This window comes from Osmia lignaria, chromosome 13, assembly GCF_051020975.1.
Source record: "Osmia lignaria lignaria isolate PbOS001 chromosome 13, iyOsmLign1, whole genome shotgun sequence".
Lineage (NCBI taxonomy): Eukaryota > Metazoa > Arthropoda > Insecta > Hymenoptera > Megachilidae > Osmia > Osmia lignaria.
In genome coordinates, this window is record NC_135044.1 from 6,882,308 (window position 1) to 6,907,750 (window position 25,443).

General features: G+C 35.7%; 1 protein-coding gene and 1 long non-coding RNA gene across 3 annotated transcripts in view; one reads left to right on the top strand and one right to left on the bottom strand.

The window, feature by feature from the left end:
- Positions 1–14,003, top strand: part of LOC143306016 (uncharacterized) — a 66,919-nt gene extending 52,916 nt beyond the window's left edge. The window contains exon 4 of the long non-coding RNA XR_013063284.1: positions 13,678–14,003. This is a non-coding gene — a long non-coding RNA (uncharacterized LOC143306016). The remainder of the gene's footprint in view (positions 1–13,677) is intronic.
- Fur2 (furin-like protease 2) overlaps positions 1–25,443 on the bottom strand; it is a 210,733-nt gene that overhangs the window by 63,656 nt on the left and 121,634 nt on the right. The window lies entirely within an intron of this gene.

A 25,443-nucleotide genomic window follows, 5' to 3' on the forward strand; every position in this document is an offset into this window, starting at 1 on the left:
CGATTTGCGGTGTATTCAAAGTTGGTACACGGTTCGAAGCAGGCTCGGTTGTATCGATTTCACTGACTTGTGTGCTGGCAGTTACGTTCCAGTGACGAAACCGTGGACCCATGTGTGGTATACACATATATATCCGGTACAATGTCGAAGTACGGTAAAGTTTTATTCCAATATAGAAATTCACATGCAAACGACATGCGAATTGCACAGACTATACAGGTTACAAAGAGAACTAAAGCGAGCCTTGGTTCGATTGTCTTCCCTAAGCCCTGGGATTGACGGTGCACGAACAACCGTATAATTAAACGCACGGTACAATGCATAATAAGTTCCTGGCCTATTGTAACGATGCATTCATCTTGCACACAGTGTGCATTGTAATTTTCGATTCGTGATTAGCGACGGTTAATCAAACCATTTTTTTGATGAAAAATTCTTTCTTTTCTTAATTGCCCCTAATACGTTCCTATACATTCGCAGGTTCTCTATCAGGGGTGGTAATAATCAGAAAGTGAGAAAATAGATAAAAAATTTAGAGTCACATTTTTTATTCATATTTTCATACAAATTTATCCTTCTTCATTCTGTGTATCTGACGCTTTTAATTTCCCATATGAGATTTTAGTAAGTGGTCTTAATTTAATGGCCAGGGGCTGTGGGTTAGTTATTTTCGGCTGAATCCATTCCAATCAGAAACGGTTAATTAACACCAGGATAAATTCAGTTTTCACGGTTTTCGTTGAGCCTTCGTAGCTTTAAACGTTCGAAACCATTTGGGGATAACAAGTGCAAACGTCTCGTTGCCTATAACCACCGAATGCCCTCGATTTCGCGACACTCGTACTCTACATCCTCGCGTTTGCAATTCAAGGTTTTTAGAATTCGACGCGTGTTTCACCCTTGCCGGTGATAAAACAGCACTTTGCGGATTGGGAAATAGGGTGTATTCCCATTCGAAGGTGCATTCGAACGGTTGCTTTCGCTGTTTCTTCGCCGCTCCGAAAGGAAATTAAACGATTCCAAGCTATTTAGCTGAACGTAACGAATCAGTTTATGCTCTTATCTAATCGCGATTTCCTTTTAACACTTCGATGGCTCCTTATTTTTACGAATTTATGTCTTGCAATTTTATGTTCTTCCTTGTAATTAACTTGAAGTGTTTAAAATTTTTAATTTTTAAATTGCAATTAATATTTTGAAGAGTAGATTAAATGGACAACGAAATTGTCCAGTCAATTTTTAGGATTAAAGAACCTAAGGACCAAAGGAACAGTGTAAGATTTATAAATTGGAGCTCTCTCCATGGTCCGCCTTCCGAGGAATTAAACGAACAGTTGTAAAAATTTTAAATGTGGGTTAATCAAACAAACTCGAATAGATTAAAATCAAGAATTCTCTAGGAATAACCCCGTTTCTTTCTTTTTTTTTCCACGATCGCATCCACGGAGAAATGTACCGAGTCGAGATATTCAACGTTAGAGAAGCGGAGGAACGGTGGTCGTTCAAATTGGATTCAGCGATAGTGCTGAATCGAATTGCATACCTTCCAAATTACATTCCACAAATGTGACAGGGAAAGAGTGTAAAAAGAAATTCGAGAAGAGAAAAAATTCTCTGTCTTTCGAAAATACATTCGAATCTTTACGTAAGACAAAAGAAAAGAAAACAAGAAGGAAAAAAGGGACAGGACAGCTTGTTTAAGCTGAAAACCAAATATACTGTCACACTTTATACTGTGCTCGATAATGGTATCACGATTTTCATATTCTTTTGTTTCCCTTCTTCTTGCCATGCATTTCACGTATTCTCCGTGTTTTTCGATTCAGAAAACTTTCCAACGATTCGATACAATCTTCCCACACCACGAATTTAAAGTATTCCATTGCCGATTGTTTGCTCCTGGCGGTTACGATAACAATTTTCTATTCAAAGATCTGTATGTAAAGTGTTCCTTTTAAAAATTTTATTCGAAGATAGATGAAAAATTGACATATTCAGTTACGTTCATTCGTGTTTCTAAAAATTTTTATGCAAACTAAAAATGAACCAACATTTGATGCGCGTACGTAACATTCAATTGAAAATAAATAAATAATTAATCTAAGGGTTGCTGCATATCAAATGCAGCTTCGAAAACTTTATACGATTTAACGAATTTTCAGAAAATCAATAGCTGTAATTGATTAAATTACCCCTCGAACTCACCTTCGAAATAAATGGAGCACCATTCTTTTTTTTTCTATCCGTTCCACAACTACTGCATATAAATTATTCCTGTATGTACCTGTTGTTTTAAATTTGCTTGCAACGTAGTAAAAATTTGCATGTTATGAGAAGTTACATGTTCTCGACACATGTTGCATATTTCCATGAAGTGTTTTTTTCCCTTTTTAATAGATGATTACGGTGTTGTATTACTTCGAGTTTCAAACTCTCATTTTGCTGTTTTTTCAACTCAATTTCAGTTCGCCGTGGAACAGCAGTAAATTAAACATTGCAGCATAGGTTTGGAAGGCAAACGCGATAAAATATATTGAAATAAAATTATCTAATAATTATTTTGTACTATTTCTGTTTTTATTTTTAATTTATTTCAATTTTTTACATTTTATTTTTACTAGTTTTCATATAAACAATCATTAGCATAGGCTTGCATAGAGGATCTTAATAAATTTTCAGAGCCAATTTTCTCAACAACAATAAAATATTTTTTTTAATGTAGAAATAATTCCTGCATTGTATACCAAACAAAAGATCTCATAGAATTAGTACGTCCTCCTCCTTCTCCAACGGGGTGAAGTAATCCAAACGAACCACCATAGGGTCCAGTTATAAGTGACTTACTAGTAGCGCTAACGTAAGCTTCATTATTCGACTTGCACCAGGCCCTAGACTTCTCTCGATCGTGCTCGTTCGACTAATACCGTTAATTACTCTCTCGTTGAGGACGTACTTCGTGGCTGGAGTCGCCTAACGAACGCTAATTGGACGTCGCCGTGACATCGTAATGCCAGGAATACCTGGCAATCTGTCTGGCTAGCCCACTTTCTGCCAACTGGCAGTATGTTACAGAGGTTCAATCGACGATATATCAGACCTCCTTTCTTTTTCGGTAACCCTGTTTGCTGTTTGATGCAGTTCGATTAGGGATAATCGCCAGTGGAAGATTTAAATCGGTGCTACATTAAAAATAATTAAAAATAATTTAACAGGTGGCCAAATTAGATGATTCAGTCTAGTAATGACTATCTTACAAGGGGAACTACCCAAGTGTTACATTCACTTATTAATGAAACTTTGGCAGCTTGTAGAACTCGTCGAGCTGAACACGCCTATACCCCGTTTTGTGGGCAGACGACTAATTGTTTAAAAGATATTAACAATTAAAGTTAGTTACTACTTACATTGAGAAGTATGACAGACTCACACATACAACTCGCAATCTAGAGATCCACGGTTCAAATCCTTGGTTCCCAACATTTTTTTTATTTTTTTAATGATAATTAGTCTCTTTTTGAATAACTATTACATGAAAATTATCATTAAAAAAAAAAAAAAAATTTTTGGGAACCAAGGATTTGAACCGAGGACTTTCAGATTGCGAGTCATGGATCCACTCCGTGGTTAAACACATGACTCGCAATCTGAAAGTCCTCGGTTCAAATCCTTGGTTCCCAAAAAATTTTTTTTTTTTTTTAATGATAATTTTTATGTAATAGTTATTCAAAAAGAGACAAATTATCATTTAAAAAAACAAAAAAAATGTTGGGAACCAAGGATTGAGAGGATCCAAGGATCTCTAGATTGAGAGTTGTATGTGTGAATTTGTCATACTTCAGAATGTAAGGAGTAACTAACTGTAATTGTTAATATCTTTTAAACAATTAGCCGTCTGCCCCCAAAAGGGGGTATAGGCGTGTTCAACTCGAGGAGCTCTACAAGCTGGCAAAGTTTTATTAATAAGTGAGTGTAACACTTGGGTAGTTCTCCGTATTAGATCCTTATTCTACCAATCTCAGGACTAACACCATATTATAGTAAGACCCTCTCTACAACAAGGATCCATTCCTCATTCTATAGTCCTAAGACTACCACATCCTAAGTACAGTCTTACCCAGATTCCAAGTCTGTCCCTTATCTTACCAGTCTCACGTCTGAGCAGTATATACTTTATTCCCTATTGTGCTAGCCCTTCGACCCAATCTCATATTCAACCATGCTCTTCCAAAACCACTGATCCTAAAGGACCAGTCTTATCTTTTGATCTTACTGAACGTGGTGAATCCACCATAATTTAAATGATTTTAATAATAAAGCGAAGTAGGTTCGACTACTCATCCTCCATCTCTTTATTTTCACACCTGTCCACGTATAATACGTGATTTTTACCTAATATAAGGTTACAGGATTCAAGTATATGAAACGGTCTGTGCAAGGTATTTCTCAAAAGTCTCCACGAGGAGACTGCATTTGTTAGAAGCCCGTAGAGATAGGAGATTCGGTAGTTCCTTGGTGGCGAAGGATAAGTTGATCGAAGATAGAGAGTCTGGTGTTCGATCCGACCCGTCTACGTGTAACTCATCCATAACCGGGCCGGAAGCCAAGCACGTGTCTCGTGTAAGCAAATAAGTAGACGAGATTCGGATATAAAGCGTGACCCTCTTGTCGTCCCGCGACGCCAATCCCTCGAATCGATCGTGGTAGATATTGTTCATGGAAGCATTGTCTCTCTTAAGAGCCAGCTATCGGTTCGATTGATTACGTAACCCTCCGTAACCTGTAAGCCCTTGCAGGCTGTAACCTTCGCCAGGGGAAATCGCGAGCTTTGTACCACCGGAGTTTGATAGAATGTAGGGATTAAGCAACCATTCTGTTGCAACGCTCCACCTACACGATACCACGACGAATCGTGCAAACATACTGTAACCTATGACGTTCGTACGACAAATAAAGGGATAAACGATTGCAGTTGAAGAAATATTGACGTGCACTGCTTTTACTCGAGGATCAGGTTTCAAGTAAATCAAACTTTTCTATATTATTATGTATAGCACATTACATTAAACAGTGTTCGTTTCCTCTCTGGTAGTATTAAATATAGAATTACGAACACTGGGACACTCTCCATGGTCCGCCATTCGAATGAGGGTTAATAATTAATTTGAATGGTTCATCATTAATTACAACAAAAAATGATGTCTACAATAAGTAAGTAAATTACTTATAGAATTTCCTATCGTCTATATATCTAAAGAACCTGCAGCATTACTTTGTTGAACCAACGAACGGAAATTGGAAGAGAAAAAAAAGGTTATCGTTTGATGGTCGTGGAACAGGTTGAAAAATTGGCAAGCAGCCGTATTCCCACGGAGAATATATTCGATGGAGCGTGATGAGCCCAACGGTGATTCGATTGTTAATGAAAGAACGGAAACTCGATTGAGAGTTAGTTTAGCGGAAATTATCGGTACGATCGAGGGAAACGATATTTTTAAGGGGTAAATAGGGGGACAAAAATTAAGGCTGCACTTGCTTCCACTCTGTATGTGTTAATTGACTTTTAAATTATTTTATAATTTATTAACCGTGATAGATGATGTTTTTTTTAATAAAAAATGTAGATTATTCAGAGTCAAAAATGAAGATTATTTTTATGGTTGTTTATCATGTCATAACACGTTCTTGCTGATTTAACGTAGCCCGCCTCATAATATCCTCGAGAATCTGTAACTCCTACCTTCCTATAAAATATTCATAACTTTCCTGTCATTAATCTATTTCGACGTGGTATGTCGGTTCTTACCGCATCTCCATCTTATTGCCTGCCATTAATAACACCCGTGAAAAACACTTGATTACCGTGCTTCCTTATCAGTCAAATAACTTTCCGAGGAAGTTATCGTTACCCATATAGCAGTTTATAATCTTTCCTCGATATCTTCGAACGCGCTGAGATACTCTGTATTTATACTTCTATATTTTTTTACCTTCAGAAAGGATTTTCTTTCCTCAGAAAATTACTCTAGAAATCCCTTTACCTTATATTACTTTTTAACTATTTTCTTAATTATTCATTAAAACATATGAATATCAATTCGACTGATTTTTGATCTTCCGTTATAACAAGTACCAATTAGTTCAAATATTCCTACGTTTCATAGACTTCTCGCAAACTTATGTGAAAAAGAAAGCAGACTTCAGAAACCATTTACTTGACGAAAACTAAAAGTTTCTTTCCAGAAACATATTAGCATTTATTTAAAGTCATAAAACTGAAAGCGTGACCCTATCTCGTTACGCTGAAAAGTAATCTAAACTTTCGTTTAATTACATTTAACCAAAAAAAGAACAACCGAGAAGAGACCTGGTTATTAATTACACCGAAAGAAGGGAAAAAATGTTACAGGAAAAGAGTGCAGTCTCAAAAATGAGGAAATTAATGAAGGCATGCAGTAATTAATTTAACCCCTAATTGGGTCTATCAGACTAATAATTCGCATCGAGGGTAAACTTCGCAGGTCATATTTTAAACAATTCCTCCATTCGTTCGATGACCTAGATCACCCATGAAAGCCAGGACGTTGTCATCGAACAGTAATTATTCATCGTAACGAGCAACAAATTCGATCTCGACCAAAGTTGAAGCTGATCCCCCTAAACCGGGAGTTCCCTTTCTTAGCAGTAACACTACACTGCAATCCATTAGAAACAGGATGCTGCATCGTCGAATTCGAGCTGAAGATCAATCGATGATCTTCGTTCGCGTCGTCGATGCAGCATCCTGCGGAAATCGGAGAAGGTATCGGGTGATTCCTTCGACAGGGTTTGCATTCTGTTGCTTCGCTCGTCGAAACGTCACCGACCCGTACCAGACGTCGACGATTCGTCGAGGTAAAAGGGAAGAACTGACGCGATACGCAGGCAAAGGTACGCGTTCGAGCGGCAAACCCTGACTTTTTCGCTCGAACAGCACTCGGCCAAAGCGATATGTAACGTGGAAGGCAAAGTCGACGAGCAGAAACGTTTGCCAGTGATACGATCGATGAACTGCAAGGGATGAAACGAATGCCAGAGAAGAACCGATGAATAAAGCAGGGTGGTGAATCAAACACGATCCAAGAGGGAACATTTAGTTTCAAGAACTATTCACTGACATATTTCAGACTGTAGAACATGGTTAAAGGGATCCTGTTTCAGTTGAGTTCGTTGTTTCAAATTGATAGGAAGTTTACAAGATGTTCAAAGAATTTTGTCATCGACTATGTAGAGAATTCTTTATACGATAGACAGATATTTTTGATAAATATATTAAAAGTCTTCGTGCGTTATCAAAGTTAATACCTTTGCTTTTCTTTCCGTCGTTGCGAAGCTTAACCGCATTTTCCACAAGCGTTTTCCAGCCACGGAAAATTGTCTCCCCCATAAACCTTTTCGCAATAACAAGAACAATAACGGGAAGAAAATCTTGTCGAAAATAAGTTGAAAGAAAGAAACAGAAAAATAGGGAAAATTCCATTTACGTGATTCTGTGAAACGATGCAATTATGTTAGAGGACATAATGAGATTTAGTTAATTAACAGGAAAAGACAAGACGAACGTTATTGCGCCCTTATGATCCGTTCGTCAGAACACGAAGCTGATCGCGTTGCTATTTACCAAAGCAGCGGAAGTAAACTTGCTACTTCGTGTCTCAGGCCAGCCAACTAATCTCTACGTTAACAAGAACACGTGTTCTTGCACATCTTCTGCTGTCTCAACGTACACATGCAGTTCGCGAGACCGTGCTATGCTTAAACTTTACCGACTTTACTGCGAAACTGAGAACATTGATCATACGCAGTTCGTCGCTAACTACGATACTAATCACTCTTTGTTCAAGGCGGACGCTAATTAGCGTCAAAAACTTTACTACAACTATTTCTATTTCTAACCCCTCGTTGCAAATCTGTTTTACGTAAGCTTGACAATTTTCAACATTATACATTTCTAAAACGAAAAAATATTTCCTTATTGTTTAAAGTTATTTTTCTTTTTAAAATTCAAGGGGTTAAATGGAGGAAAAGCTTTTATACTCATAAACAATTATGATATTATAATGGCAATGATTATTTTAAAATCGACAAGTAGGTAATTTATGTCAGTGTCAGACCGATCGAGTTGAAAATGAACATGAATCGGCGAATTCTCGTCTTTGGTACTATTCCACAAAGAGCAGCGATAAAATAAAAATTCAACGAGCTGGCATCTTTCATAGGATTCTTTTGACTTGTACGAAAATCGATGAGATTCAGAGTAACGTTCCCAATAAAGTTTCCGAATACTAGGCGTACTTGCTGACCTTACGGCCGATGTTCCTTCTTAATTCGCGGATCGATCGGAAAATTTCACCTTTCTTCCTGTACGAAGACGTCGGAAATCCGATCACCGGGAAAACGAGGGTTGTTAGAGAGGAGATTGATGTACGCGGTGACGTTTCCAGGGAATATAAAACCATCGTTCCTTTCCGACCAAGGGAAAAGGAAAGCAGGGCCGCGATCGGATGGTTAATGATTCCAGCCAAGGGAATTGACGAACGGAAAAATCCTACTTAGCGATCATTGTTTTATCCTGATTGCTTCCTTTCCAGGAAAAGGACCAAGTAATTTCTTTCCGGAGAAGCAGACGTTATGAAAAATGCAGTGTTCCTTTTTAAAAATTTCCTATCCGGTTATAAGAGCAGTTAGAATCATTTGATTATTAACAAGGGGAACTACTCAAGTGTTACACTCACTTATTAATGAAAATTTGCCAGCTTGTAGAGCTCGTCGAGCTGAACACGCCTATACCTCGTTTTGTGGACAGACGACTAATTGTTTAAAAGATATTAATAATTAAAGTTAGTTACTACTTACATTGAGAAGTATGACAGACTCACACATACAACTCGCAATTTAGAGATTCACGGTTCAAATCCTTGGTTCCCAACATTTTCTTTTTTTTAAATGATAATTTGTCTCTTTTTGAATAACTATTACATAAAAATTTTCATAAAAAAAAAAAGAAAAAAAAAAATTGTTGGGCACCAAGGATTTGAACCGGGGACCTTCAGATTGCGAGTCATGGATCCGCTCCGTGGTTAAACACATGACTTGCAATGTAAAAGTCCTTGGTTCAAATCCTTGGTTCCTTTTTTTTTTTTTTTTTTTTTTTTTTTTTTTTTTTTTTTTTTTTATGATAATTTGTCCCTTTTTGAATAATTAAAATTCTACATAATCCTAAGCTAAAATTCTATATTCTATTTTGTCTAACTTTAATTATTAATATCTTTTAAACAATTAGTCGTCTGCCCACAAAGCGGGGTATAGGCGTGTTCAGCTCGACGAGCTCTACAAGCTGGCAAAGTTTGATTAATAAGTGAGTGTAACACTTGGGTAGTTCTCCTTGTAAGTGAAGGGTACAAGAAATAAATCTAAATTTTTAATTATTCGATATTTTAATCACAGCTAATTGCAGGATCGTATATTTTATTCAATTGCACTATGGTCATTAATAAATTAATTCACAGGTTGATGTAATCTAAAAATTAATACAGGGTGAATTATAGGTACATTACATATGACCACCAAAAATATTAGTAAAGTTGGAACACGAATGTAATTATTTGAAATTTCAATTATAGTTGCACGGTAATTTGCGTCCTAATAGTTCTATGGTCCGCCTGGTAATAACTAGAAACTTGCAGTTGAGCTGCACGTTATTACGTGCTATACACATACCGTAATGCACTTCTTTTTTTTAAGTTGATGTAATATCAACAACTTTGGGAGAGATGTTTGTTACACCTCCACCGAGTCGTGCTTAAACAGGGGTACTGTATTTTGCAGTAGAGTGACCAGAGAGTTTCATGAAGTTATTATCAAATTTACCTACCTACTGTTCTGTTTCGACATCAAATAAATTCATCCTGTATGATTTATTAAAATGTTTGTTTATTTAAAAATTTATAAAATGAAAACACTATGAAATGCGAAATAAAAATAAAACTGGGGCTCTCTCCATGGTCCGTTGTCCGAAGATTAATATTTAGGATTGTGTTTCACAATTTTCCCACCATTTCTAAAGTACATAATTATCGTCTGACTCCTGGGACCTTTTCCTCTTCGTTTAGTTTCCAAATTGGCCATTTACTGGCATTGTTCAATTCATTGCTTCTCGGTAATCAATTCCCAGATTGCCAAACCTAAAAATGCGAATTAGCTTGAAGTTGAAGAAGGAAAGAATGGGAACTTTTCCCAGGATTGTTCAGCCACGTTCACCATAAATGTCTGGAGGAATCGTGAAACGTTAAGAATTTTCAAGCTGAATTCCCGGTTTCGAACGAGATTTTTACGTGCCTTCAGTTTCCTGTTACGGACGGAATGGCAGCGGAGGTTCTGCTTCGAAAGGATTCGCGTGTTTTCCAACGATTTGCGTGGCAAACAGTCGAACCTGTCGTTCAACGTCTTCATTACTGTTCCACGATTGCATCGATCCTTTTCCATCGGCAACCTTTGCTTACGCTTTCGATCGTTTTCTGCTTTCCGACAAAGCACACAGTCCACCCTCAAACCCGCTACGACACTTTTCCTAAAGTATAAAGTATCGTGCAACCTAACTTTTTGACTCCTGCTCCCGACGTACTTGCGAACTGCAAAGAGCATTATCTACTTCTTAAATCGTTTCTTTAGAATGATATATAGGTGAAGTTTCAGGGTGCAAACCAGCACGTTGAAACCTGGTATATAAAATGTCATAAAGGGATGAAACAACGAAACAAGATTTGATTGATTATTATTAGCTACATCATTTTGGACCAAGATCATTTTCAAAGAAAAAATACATTTTTTATGTTAAGAGGAACGGTGTAAAATTAAAAAATTAAAATGATATGAAATATAAAATTAAATGAAAGTTGGTACTTGAATTAAAGTATTAATGAATTCATTAAATGAATATTTTTGGCAAAATTTTAACTTCAAATTAATATGCTATAAGTGACATTTTATGATACTTTTCCATTATTAAATCGCGTCAGTATTTCTAAATCAACCACCTGATATCCAGTAATCCAGTATTATGGAGTTCTGAAGTAATGAAGTTTTGTCTTCGATATCTATTTTGGTGTCTATCGATGAAAATAAATGTTTGCATAATGAATACGTTTTCAATGAGTGCCTCTTATTTGATAGTTAGAAAATTGGGTAAGAATTAATTAGATAGTCAATTAATTTAATAAATTAATTTTCGTAAAATCATGTCATTTATATTTTCTGGATATCCTGTTCCTTTTCGTAGATAAGTACTTCTGCAACCGTTGAAAGTGTATCTCACTCACTCACGTCGAATGAAATTGTTTCGTTAATGACACAGACACGAGCGGCTAAGAAGGGAAAGTAATTCTCTTTAAGCCGAAGAAATCGTAATTTAGCGTGTTTGAGGCTCTCCACAGACCTTGAAGAGATTTCGAAACGTTGTAGTTTCTCACTTAATCTTCTCGTTGCTGACTTGATGAAGTCTTTTGTTGAGTGCAACTCGTTAATCGTTGTCGAGAGTGATTCTTTGAGGATTTCGAGGACCTGCTTGTAAAATAGCATAAGGTGAATATCATGAAAGAAATTACAACTTCATTTTTTATTTTATAAAGCATCCTTTGTAATTTCCTTGAAATTGAAAGGTTTCATTTTTAGCCCGAACATTTTTGTTGCTTCGTTCAGCTACGTTCGTTTGTAAATACCATTTTCCTTTTAATTTCAATTTTTCGAGGTCTGGAAAAACGTATTAATACCTGGTTTATGCTGGTGAAATACAACACGCTAGGATAACGAATGCATTGAAACTTTTCATAATTGAGGAAACCATGCGTGGTGCACGCTTGATTATAATATTTAATTTTCTTTGAATTATTAACGAAGTGAGAGCGATTCATAAATGATGAACAGTTTTGCCACGCATTGTAACCAGCTTTTAAAGAAGAAAATATTCATTTAAACGGACATAGTAAATCTACCGGATGTCCAGAAATATTGAAACCAAATGTTTTAATCGGTCTCTCTACATTTTACGGTCTCTCTACAAGAACGATCTTAGCAATAAAAAGGAAAATGTGTTAAAATTCTCAAAAAGCCATGGTTCGTTCGACGATCGAATAAAAGACGTGAAAAGCTTCAAAAATATTATTTCTAAAATCTATCAGTTTTACAGGGTTATCCAATCTCCGTTCTGTGTATTACCGTGAAATCTCTAACAAAGCTGCATTTAAAAGAGCTGAAAAAGCCCTTTGAATGAATCTTTCGGTAGCATTCCATAACACGTCTGGCAAACAAGAGTAACGTTCGAATGAACGGATATGACGCGAAGCCCCAAAGCGACAGCATAAAAAGAATCGATACTCCATTTCTTCCATTTTTCTTCTCTTTTTATTTTCTTTTTCACCGAAAGGTTCGTTTCCCTTCGCACGAATCAACTTCCGCACGTTTCTGAATGAAAACGCGCGTTAATCGAGCGTAATTAAAAAGAAGAAGAAAAAGAATCAGCCGCTGGGTTTCAGTTCAAGAGAGAAATGAATTTCCTCCATTAAAATGCAATAATTTCAATTTTAAATTTCTTCGTTAATATTGAACGTAAGCAATATTTAATAATTTAATGACGAATGTATAAAATAATTGAATAATGAAAATTATTAATATTGATAATATTCAGAGTTGGATTAAGATTTCTGGAGTCCAGGGCTATCAAACCTTCGATGTTTATAATAATGTATTGATGCAGTTTTATTTTATCATACATAATGGGAAGTATTTATGTAAATACAGCTTGGAAAAAATATGTAATTGGAAAAAAGAAACATAGAAGGATGAAATAGGGCTTTTCTAAAATTTATCACTGTTATTATTCATGATAAACTTATGATTGACCTATTCGCTTTTACGTCTTTAGTTTATCATGTAGGTTAGCTGATAACGTAACATAATTGGTTATCTGCAATGACGCATGCATAGAAAACATGATTCAGTACAATATTATGGGTTCATAAAAATCATGGAAAAATATGAAGTAAGTTCAAAGTCTATTATTCTCTCAACTGTGAATTATGTACAGGGCATTTCATAAGTTTCTACGTAAACTTTATGAATCTACAACTTCTAAATAAAATTAATGAAGTTTCTTGTAAATAAAAAGAAAATATGAAACTTGATAATTTTCCATATGAACAATTTATGGACTCCTTTAAAATGAAAAAATACGCGCTATTACGTTAACAAGGGTAGGTCTTAAAGAGAGGGACAAAATAATAACTTTGAAAAGTGTACTGCATTTTAACGTGATAATAGGATTCCACCAGTGTCTTTTGACATCAACCAGAATAATATAAAATTCTTTCTCTGGGATTTTCTTTTCTTCATGGTTCGATATACCTCTAGGCAAAAGACATTATTATCATCGTAGCCGTGGCTCGATTAATGATTCACGAGATGGAATACGTTCAGTTCGTATTTAATAACGTCTGAGTTCGTTCTTTCTCCAGCGTGCCAGACATCCGCTGTAAGTTAAAAGAGCGACCGCTCTTTCAGATTCCCCTTTTTATATTTTACATTATTTCTTTCTCCCTCTCCTTTCTGTTGGTAGAATCTTTAGCTGGCTGCTTTCTTTTTTTTCAGATACAGGATTCTCCGACTATATCTACGTACAGCGACTACAGGCCCAACAAGACTGGACAGGCCTTTGTGTTCAAAGGGTTTTGAATTTGTTCTTTCAGGACAAGCACCCTCTGCTCTATCCTAGGATAAAAATGTAAAAAACTTCGCAGTGCACCAGTCTAACAAACGTCAACAGTAACAGCAGACAACTTTGATATCAACGACTATGCTCCATCACTCATTGTCTGACCTAGAGCATGGTGATGACTAGTCAGTCTTACCGCGACCGCCAAGGGATGCGGATCTACCCGTTAAATATACATGTACCTTTAATTTATTATATTTCTTGAGCTCAATAAACTTTATTATTTAAACTTTATATTTCTTGAGTTCAATTTACTTATTCCTGCAGCCCTTATATCTCTGCATCCCTTATATCCTTGCTCCTCTCATATCCCTGTATCTCTAATATTCCTGCATCCCTTATATCACTCTATTCCTTACAAAACTTCATCCCTTAAATCCCTCTATACTTTACATCCCTCTATTCTTTATATCCCTCTATCCTTTACATCCCTCTATTCCTTACATCCCTCTATCCTTTACATCCCTCTATCCTTTACACCCCTCTATCCTATACATCCCTCTATCCTTTACACCCCTCTATCCCTTACATCCTTCTATTCCTTACATTCCCTTATATGCTGCCAACTCTTATATTCTTTATAATTCCGCACCAGCACAGTAAAAAAATCGTGACGAATTTAGTTCCGATTTTAGCCGCCAGAGGGCGCTGATTCGACGTTTCAAATTTAGTTCAAATTTTTGCCGCTAGAGGGCCAAAAATCATGCCTGGTTTAGTTCCTTTTTCGAAAACCAGATGGCGCTGATTCGAGATCGAGATTTTAGTTCACATTTTTGCCGCTAGAGGGCCAAAATCCTGCGTGGTTTAGTTCCTTTTTTGAAAACCAGATGGCGCTGATTCGAGGTCGAGATTTTAGTTCACATTTTTGCCGCTAGAGGGCCAAAATCTCTACTTGATTTAGTTCCTTTTTTGAAAACCAGATGGCGCTGATTCGAGGTCGAGATTTTAGTTCACATTTTTGTCGCTAGAGGGCCAAAAATCCTACGTGGTTTAGTTCCTTTTTTTAAAACCAGATGGCGCTGATTCGAGGTCGAGATTTTAGTTCACATTTTTGCCGCCAGAGGGCGCTTATTCGACGTGAAAACAATTAAGAAAAAAAATTTAAGGAATTTAATTATTTAATTGAGGGAGAAGCTTAAATAGATTAAATATATGTTTTAAAAAGGAAATTAAGTGCTTAAATAAATCGCTAAGGTAAGAAGGTGAGTAAATTAAAAAATAACTTACTTGCTTCTTTAAAATGATTTATTTATTAAAGTGCATGAAGTAAATACAAGCTTACAAAACAATAATTATAATACGTTTTGGGACTTGTACTGATTTGGACTAATTTATAAAAGAAATAGATCTAAGGGAGTTGTTAGTGCAAGGTGTTGTACAAAAGTGACTGGTAAAGTAGGAACTGTGGGGTGTCTCACCGGAGAAGTCTGGGACCTCCAAAATTATCCTCAAGAACAAAGGCATGTCTAGTCTTCTTGTATCTGTTGTCACTGGTATGTATATGTGTATGTATTTACATCTAGTGGAGCGAAGTGTCCAGTTCAGTTCGTTAGTGCTTTGGTGTGTACACATGTGATGGCAGGAAAGATGAAAAGGAGCTTTCTGTCAGGCCTCGAATTAATATCGTGCCAGCGATTTGATGGCGGATGTCCACGACAGCGGCGCGTGTATGTTTCAAAAGGAAATCAGCACACGCCTGTAAAGAACCATTGGATGTTAAACCAAGAATGAGTTTCTTCGAAGATCAAAGCATAACTTTGATTTGATGAAAAATTCTTAAGGGCTGTCTAGTTTTATCTAGGGTATGATTTACTCTGAATTTTAACGCTTGAAATTGTAACTACAGGGCGACTCAAAATTAGTGCAAATTATCAGTCCTGGCATTTAATTAATTATCATTAGAAGATCCACTACTGATAATTTGCATTTATAAAAGTGAATGAATTCTTAGATAAAATAAAGATTCGAAATAAATATACAAAGAAGAAATGATTGAAAGAAGTGAGAAAGTACCTGACAAGTTGATGGAAAAAGATGGTCCCAGCTAACATTATCGTCTTTCGATTTTCTCTTGGATCGAATAGCTGATGAAGAGAGACGAGGAAGGACTGTGTCACGGAGATCGGTGTACAATTATGCAAAGCGAGGCTCATTTTAAATGTAGAAACGCAAAGTACCATTTATGGGAACACCACCAGGGAATAGTGGCACATGCTCTAGCGCATACACGCAGTTCACGAGCAAGCAACACTCTACATGTATGGCATGCTTTTTCATGGAAATTCGTCGTCGTCGTCGTCGTCGTCGTCGTCGTGATCGTGAAATTATTCAACGACCCCTCCGGTGCAACACGATCACATCTTACAAGCTTAAGCTTCTCTGTTTAAAGAAGTTTGTTAACCCTTTTGCTATCAAAATCGACTGTACTCGATCGTGACATGAGAATCTCTGCAATCCTCAAATCCCTACACTCAGCTACTGTATATTTCTGTAATGAAAAATGAATTTCCAAAGTTATTGCAAAATAAAAGAGTAGAAATGAACATACAAGAGATGTATACCTTCGATATCATTTTTCCATTCCTTTGTCGTAATGGAGATTTAATTTGTATATTTCTCTGTCGAGAAAGGTGAAATTACGTTTCGTAAATAATCAAGCATCGATAGGAAATGAAACGGATTGAAATCGATGGAAACATTTTCGATTTCATGTTCCATTGATTTCAATTAATGAAACAATGTTATGCATCAATATCGAAAACGATTTCAAACCTTTTATCGGACATTTCAGCGATGTTCTTTCATTTATATCCTTTTTTTCCCGGTGTTATTGTTGCTGTAATCGTAGCATCAGAATCGGTATTAAGCGAAAAATCAGCCTTGCTACAATGTACAACATGATTTTTTCATCTATCCTACATCCAACGTCTGATATTTCGATTTGAAGCGATTATTATTGAATAAAAGAAGTATTACCCTAGCTATTGAAAATTTTTATCAAAGCGGTGAGAAGAATAATGTTACAACTGTATTTACACCATACCATATTTTTAAATTTAAATATTTGCTTTTTATGAGAAATTTAGAATGATGTTTTAATATATCTTGAAATAAAAGTCATAAAGTTGGATTAATATTGTCACATACCTTTACTATTAACATATCTTCCATATCCTAAAAATATAGCATAAAATTTTAAACATTTTCATTTAAATTTCAAGTATGAAGATTACTTAAAATAATCTACTGTTTCTATAATAATATATCGCTCGAATATCGTCATATTTTTAAAAAATATTGTAACAGTATTTCATCTCTTTCATTGAAAATTCATAAAAACGGTATAAAGAATTGCTAACACATTATTGGGTGGAATTAATTTGTATGCGCCATTGAAATAGGTGCTTATCGGGAAAGAGAAACAAAAAAGAATCTGCAAGGATTAGTTTCAACTCAGTATGTAAAATTATGTATGCATATACCTTAATTTTGAATTTCTACAATTTCAAAGCTGCAGTACGATTTCAATGCGGTTTTATTCGAAACTTCTCGCTGTACCAATGAAAATTATTTCAACGAAAAACTTATGAATGTACCCGAGTAATTCTAAACGAATTTCAAAGCTGCCAGCATTCGCTTCTCCACCTGCAATTTTTAATATACGAATAGCAATTTTTTAAATTGCTTTCCACCTGGCAAAGAAAATATTGCTGTAAATAACAAATAGAATTCGGGAGAAATGTTCAAATGCATAGAACTATACGTGCTGTGTTCCTGTAACTTTTATTTTTTTTCAAAAACAGTTCGTTTTTATGACAAATATAATTATCTCTTAAAGACGAGCACAAAATGTCGTCCATAAAAATTTTGTATTTAAAAAACTACCTTGGTGGTGCTAGTGAATAAAACCATTTGATTCACGAGTCTTCGTTGAATGTTGGCAACAAAAACCTCTGGTGACAAAGTAGACGGAGTTTTAAAACCGAAAGTACAAAAGCTCAATTAAGGTATAGATAACTAGCTCACGATCCACCGATACGATAAATGAAGAATCATCTTGTTCGTTTTCCGGCTTTCGAAGAGACTGGGTACAAGAGAGTCGACAAAAATGGGACACGATCATGAAAAGACTTAGCCTGTTGAAAGAAGAGGCTCAAAGGTCGCCTTAATCCGACATATTTAGAGCAGTAATGCGTGAAACGAACTGTAACAAGCAGCGTCTCCTCGTCCATGGGGAAATATGAGCATGGAAACGAGTGAAATGGGTCGATATCGTGTCACTCGTTGAAAGAAAACGAGAATACTAGACGTTTTGTACTTAAAAATATAGGTACGAAATCTTGCGTCGAAAGTTTCCTTATTGCTTGAACCACTGAGGAAGCTCGTTATGTTAGAACCTTTCCCACTGTCGATGTTATATGTACTCTTCTATGTTCTTTGTATTTGTAGAACAATATGTATGCCTTTCCCCTTTTCACTAACATTCGAACAAATGCTTTTATTCGTCAAAGAAACCTTGCATCAATAGCTTTCAGTATTTTGAATACATGTAGAATGTAGGTTAATGTAGAAATTCCAGATTTGTATTATTAAGTATTTTTATACTTCTATAAAATTCACAGACACGTATAGTACAAAAGTTTATGAATAATCCGCTTCCAGATATCAAAAAGAACATTTCGCAATTTAAATAGTCCGCGTGAAGGGACTTCTGTTACTATATCCACCTAGCTGCGCAGTAGCTACCTGCGCAGTAGCGTCCTGCGCAGTAGCTACCTGCGCAGTAGCACACAGTACTTAAAAAGAGCGCCCATAACTAAAAAGCTTCCTAATTTCTATTTTTCGTATCAATTACGCCCAAAATCGTCCACTTTTTCAAAAATATAAAGAAAATAGAGTCGAATACTTTTAGTTAAGTATATAATGGATCATTTCTTCTGGCCACTGAGCTGCAAGATTGAACGGGAGTGTAATTGTCTACCAGAAAGCTCCTAATGTATCGCTGTAGTTGAGTCTCTATACAATTTGTGAGCCGTACGTGTTCGTTCCGGTTATCCAGCGTTGGAGGTGTAGCAGTTTTTGACGGAAGGAACAGACTAACTACTTTATCCGGTAAATTCTGCTCGGCGGGACTTTTGACCGTGCTCAACGTCAACAATGAAACTAGGAGCAAGTACGAGGAAATTCAAAGCACGTTAAACTAAATTAAATTGTTTTGGCAGTCGGGAGAAAAGTTGGCACTGTCGTAACACGGATATATTTTACAACATCTTCAAGAGTGTTTTTGAAAAATATAATAAAATGTTTCACTTTCTTCTGTTCTTTCACTTATGCTTTTGTTTCGTGACACTTGAAACATGTTACATCATTTTGTTCATTCGAAGAAATAAAATTGGATGTATAGAAATGTAATTTCTATTTGGAATTTTACAGATTCAAGGGGAAGAATAAACAAAAGTATGGAACGAAATTTAAAATTATGTCCCATGGTAGCAGTTACTAAAAATGCTTTCAATGCATAGAATTTTAATTTTTAATTATCGTATTTGACTCTTTTCATGGAATTGCATTCACGTTCATTACAATGAACATTTCACCGTTGATATTAAATCTTTAATATATCGGTTTGTACAATTCACTAACCTCTTTTAACGTTCCGCCATTCAACGTTTTCATTTCCATGCTTTTCCTTGAATTTTACAATTTGACGTCGAGTCTGCGAGGCAGAAATAATGGTAATATTACTGGAAAGGATCGTCAACGTTCACTGTCCCTCATTTTCCCAACGTCCCTTCGGCCATCTCATTAAATTCTACGTGGAAAAAATCAAAACCGAAGATCCTTATTGATCGTCATAATAATGTACCTATCTCTATTGTTTCTTGTTCGTTTTGTAGAATATTCAATTCCATAATAAAGTAATGCAGTAAAGCTGACAGTGATATTTAAATAACATGGTAAATATTATTCGAAAATATTTCACACAAATGTAATTATCGAATGTATTAATGCTAATATAACATTTTCATCGTCCTAATTGCTATCACACAATTTGCATACATATATTTCTTTGTTGCAATTGAATCTGTTAATGCATATTCATAATCAATTTCTAAAGGTCTGTTTAGAACGCAGTTGACAACTCGTTTAACATTATACAGTAATTATTTAGGAATTAATACAGCAATTGATATTTATCGTTTATCTATACGGTCAACAAACATTTGTAAAACATGCATTTGTAATTCATAATCGATGCACACTGCATGTTCATAACATATCAAAAAAGAATTAAAAATAAAATAACTTTCATTTATTTGGAAATTAGCTATTGGAAAATATGACCTAGTAAAAATGATAATAGTTTCCAATGTTGAATAAAAAAGAAATCCAATAGTGTATACCATCGGTCATTGGAACAATTGAAATTTGCTATCGCTGGTTCTTTGAATAGATTTTAGCGCAGACAAATGGTTACTCTGAGAGCATGCTGGCCAAATGTTCGGGACAAATATGTACCAGAACGATCGAACGGTTCCTATGTTTCTTGACCAAGCCTTTGAAATGCAGGGAACTCGATTCACCGACAGTTTACCGTGTAAATTATGGTTAAGGATGCTCTTTGATCGGGTTGCTATGGAAGCAACATCTAAATAAGAAACGCCCCATCCTATTTCCATGTTCTATAGTGTTACAGAGTGATGCTAATTAATAATTGGCCTAGAATGTACGTGATTACGAGTAGCTTATGTTTAAAACTTGTTAATGTCGGTGATGGATCCATAAGGGAGGAGGGATCCACCCCTTTTCTCTTCAGAGTAATAATATCACAGTCTGAACAAATTGTTGATATATACCTAATGAGATATTAAAAAATAAATTAGAAGCAAATTTTAAATCTTTTAAACGATAGGGCACTCGTATATTTTTAATTCAGTCTCACAGCGAAATTCAAATGACTGAATAATCAATGTAAACGAATTTAAATAAATTAATTAACGTGAAATTATGGAACATACTTTTGGTTAATTTCAACGAAATTTCAGGAAATGTTGCGCATCCTACACGACAAATCGACGAAGTAATAAGACCAGCGGCTTGTTCCAGACCAGTGAGTTATAACTTATAACGGCCGCATCGTATTTCATGGATACAAATTGTTACGAGCTTACGTAGCCACCCACTACGTGGACAGGTGTGCGATGAGAAAGCGCGAAAGGCAGATTGGAATGGCGATGAAAAACGCGTGCTCTAAAAGAATACACTGCCGCTCGTAAGTCCTGGGACACTTATCAAATATCAGGGGAATCGTATAAAAATGTTACAAACCTATACTGTTTTGGAAAGGCGGAAACCGATAAAAGTAATGAGAACGATAAATAATAGATAAATAAATAAAATAAGGACGTTCTGGGAAAAAATTACCGATTTGAATTTATTGTCATTTCTCTCTAGTGGTTTTCTAAAAATAAAACTTCACAGTCGATAAGAAGATAATACATCACTTGAAAAATAGTACTTACCTCCAACCTCAAGGGGTTTGTATTTTTTTCAGAAGATCATTAGCTATTTTTGCTGTAAACATTTAATACTACGAATTATCAGCTTCAAATATTATGAATCAACAAGTTTTTGAACAAACTTCCACGCCGAGTTTGCATATTAATGTACACATCAATTATTACGAGAAGAGAACTTCGGACGCAACTTGCAAAGTCTTAATTAACAGTGTTAATTACAAACTTCAATAAATCATTCAAACAGACGGCATCGGGATACACATTTAGAGAAAGAATAAATATTCGAAAAACGAAGCCGCAATTACTTCTAATATTTTTAATCGTTCCAAATTAAAAGTAAACAACCAATGGATTAATTAAATATAAAATTAAAAGAAGGACCATTAATCAAGAAAATTTCAAACCTTCGTATGTATTATTGTATCTATATATTTTTGAAAATAAAAATCTTTTTGAAAAAATACATTGTGTATCTTAATTTAATGATTAATGATACCTTTGAAAATTCCCATTTTCCCTATACCAGCATTTCCATAGATACCTTTAGTGCAAGGATTTAACAAAAAGCGAGCATATCCAGGTTAAACTACAGTGAACAGAAATTAAAAAAGATTTTCAAAGTGAATCATAAAAAATCCAGGTCGGAATTAAATAACATGGTTGAAACGATTTTGTAGCAAAAATGACTATTACTGGTCCTTAACTTTCATCACGGCAGAGTTGATCCTCTCTGATTTCGTTTTCCTTGAAACGCTTTGAAACGCCAACAGTTCGTCATGTCAAAAAAACATTAACGACCTTCTACTCGCGGCGAGAGACTGTCAAATGCACCTCGTAATCACAGAAATTAATTACGGACATTTTTTTCTCCACTCTTTTTTTTCCCTCGTGGGCGTCGTGAAATAATTTCGCGGAGAGAACACCACCAAATTACGGCGAGAGCTCGAATACGATTTATTTTAACCGTGATAAGATAAAGCAACCACCGTTCGGGAACAAAGAAAAAAGTAATGAAGATAATTAAAAATTTTAACCAAAGTGTTGCTGCGAAAAAGAACCGATTAAATCATTTGTTTTCTAATTGACTTTGTACGCGTAAAAATAAGGAACAAATTTGAACGAGAGAAGTTTGTTTTTATGTCTAATCAGTTCGAGTACTTTTACCCAAATGGATTGAGGGGATGAAATAGTAAATACTTACATTGTCATGACATTGGATTTTATGTCACGACTTCAATTAATTAATTTTTCAGACAATAATGAATCGCAACTTTCACTCTTATCACTTTAATCGCACCAGAAGTAAAAAATTTGCAGTAGAAACAGAAGATAAATGAACATGTCTGACCATTCGCGTGTTTATACTACTGAAATTACATCACTGAAAAGTAGTCAAACTTCAAACCTGTATAACTTTGTTAAAATTTAACCAAAATCGTTGCACCAAAAAGCAAATTAAAGCTTAAACCTTCTACTTTTTCCTACATTCAGCCAATTTTAATTAAATCAGCATACAAAGGGCGAAATCCGCCCTTAAAGAGGGGCTTGTATAATAACACATGCTACAATTTCATGGATTAAATTGTAAGAGCTGTTTGATAAAATATACCACCTTTAAAATGCTAAAATGTTAAAAAGAAAGAAAGGAAAAGTTTCTTAAATATGAAGAAACGTAAAGCACGATTGCTTTATTGTTTCGACCAATACGTGTCGCGAGAAATTCAGAACTGGCGTATTCACGGGGCGCATACATAGAATAACCGATTTCAGAATCGATGTATGTACTTTGAGAATTTATCAGTGCCATTTTATTCGATCGTTCGCTGTCAGGTGCAGGCAGGAACAGAAATTTTTCGTTGTCACAAGGAAAGGGAGAAAAGGAAGGCCGTTCGGATGCATTGAACTCGTCGACGGTGCATCCTTTTTGTTCGTCGACGGTTTTACGTAAAGTAACGTCTCTCCTCTAGTTCGACGTAACCAATTCGTGGAGGAAGCCGTGTCTCTTCGAAAGACTTCTCTCCTCGAGAGCAACAGCTTCTTTTGTGACGGAAACGGACTGGAAAACCGTGCGACGATTTCACGTTTTGCTCTGCCCCTTTACGTCAGACAGCCAGAAAGAACGACCCCCCCTGTCTCGACTTCCTTTTTCGAGAGGCCTTGCCTCTGGATTAACCTACTCGAATCAAGATCACGAAGATACTTCTTTCTTCTCAAGCTACGTAGCGTAAAACTGCCAACAATGCCGACTGAACGATTCGCAGGAATTTATTCTACATAAGAAACTCTCAATGAAATATTCTTAAAAATTCTTACTTGGTATCCAATGCAACTCGGACAAAATGTATTTCTAAAATGGTTAAAAATAAATAATGTTAAGAAAAAAGTATTTTGGAATTAAGTTATTCTTTTTCTAGATGCACTTTACAAAGAGGTAAAATACTTGAGCCTTAAAATTAATAATTTTCAAGTATCTCAATTTTTTTATGAAGAAAGGAAGAAGATGCAATTGCATTTTTCTAATGCATCCATGCATAACGTTGTTTCAGTGCGAGGGTGTTAAGCATAAATTCACGAAATTGATTAAAAGTTACATGGCATCGATCAATCAAAGTAATAATATGAAGAAAGTTTTCAGTGACAGAAAAAGAGTATAAGAAAAACACGATGCTTCTTCACTTATGTTCTTTTCCACCCCCGCTTTTGAACATTTCCGAAAACTTTTAGCTGTCGATATACATCGCTCCTGGCTTATGCACCTCTCAAAGGATTAGGAAGTGCTCTAAAGTTGTGGGAAAATTTTGTCTACAAACAAAAGTGCACGTTTCTCACTTACCCTGGTTAGTACCAAAATTTCAGAGCAGTGGACTTTATATAAAAATATTTTAGTAGATTTCATGTTTTTCAGCAAGCACAATATCAACGTGTCTGAACGTTAATGTAGATCACTGTAGACAGACAAGATAGTACACGTTCATACATGATTTCAGGTAACGCTGACGAAGGAAAATCAGGTAATTCGGCTGGAATTTACACGGTGCGTTAATCGTCATGGCTTTTCATCGAACTGGCAGCGAGGAAAATTCAGGAATGAAAAGGCCAACGGCTACGTGTCACGCTGCTCAAAACTTACGCAGCGCCAGCAGGGCAAACTAATGAGAACGACATCGCGTCTGTCGCTCCATTGCAGAGCTGTCCTATCTTCGTTCGTGATACGATATCAACCAGCAAATTTAGTTTTTCCGTACTGACCGGGTGCAACGCCAACCGGAGTAAGAGTCAACGTGAAAAGCGTTGTGTCACGTACAGGGTGTAACAAATGTAACGGTCGTAAGTTACAAAGGCGATTGATATTCAATTTTTAATAAATTACAAAATGATTCAGTTTCAATAAGAAGAATTCATAACAGACCGCGTTGAAAGTAATGGATTTCGTGAAAAGAATCGAGAGCACGTTGTTTCATAACGTTAATGCAATCCACAACTACTCCGAGCCGAGAGTTACGCAAACAGAATACGGAAATTGTCAAAGCAGCCTAATGTTGTATTACGTTCACTGATACACGTGTCCTGAAATCCCGATAACGAACGTTATTTGTTCGGTCGCTTAATGACCATTACGATAATTACCGGTTTAAGCGGTACGCTGCACTGAAAACGATCATCGTTGATGCATTGATGCACGTTCGTAAGTGGCCGGTATCGATTTATACCGACTGCACGAATCTTCAATACGGATGAATAATTCCAGCTACCGATTGCAAATTCTATGACGCGTGCATAGTGGCATGCATTAATATTCAAACACCACGATATTTAAATAATTATTATCGCGTACACATACCCGTTTGCATATATCTGGTACGTTAAGAGACACACGTATACACGATATTACACTCAAGTAGATGTTGTAACAAGTATACTGATTTACAATTATGTGGTAGGTTGTGTGATATCTATTACGATACTGAGATAATTATTGTAATGCGCTCGTTAGCAATTGTACCAGATTGTTATCGTGACACGACATCCCAATGCATATCATTAAAATCGATGATATTTTATATAAAGTATAATATGTATTTTTAATGATAAAAATAAAATATTTTGAAGTAAACTATAATT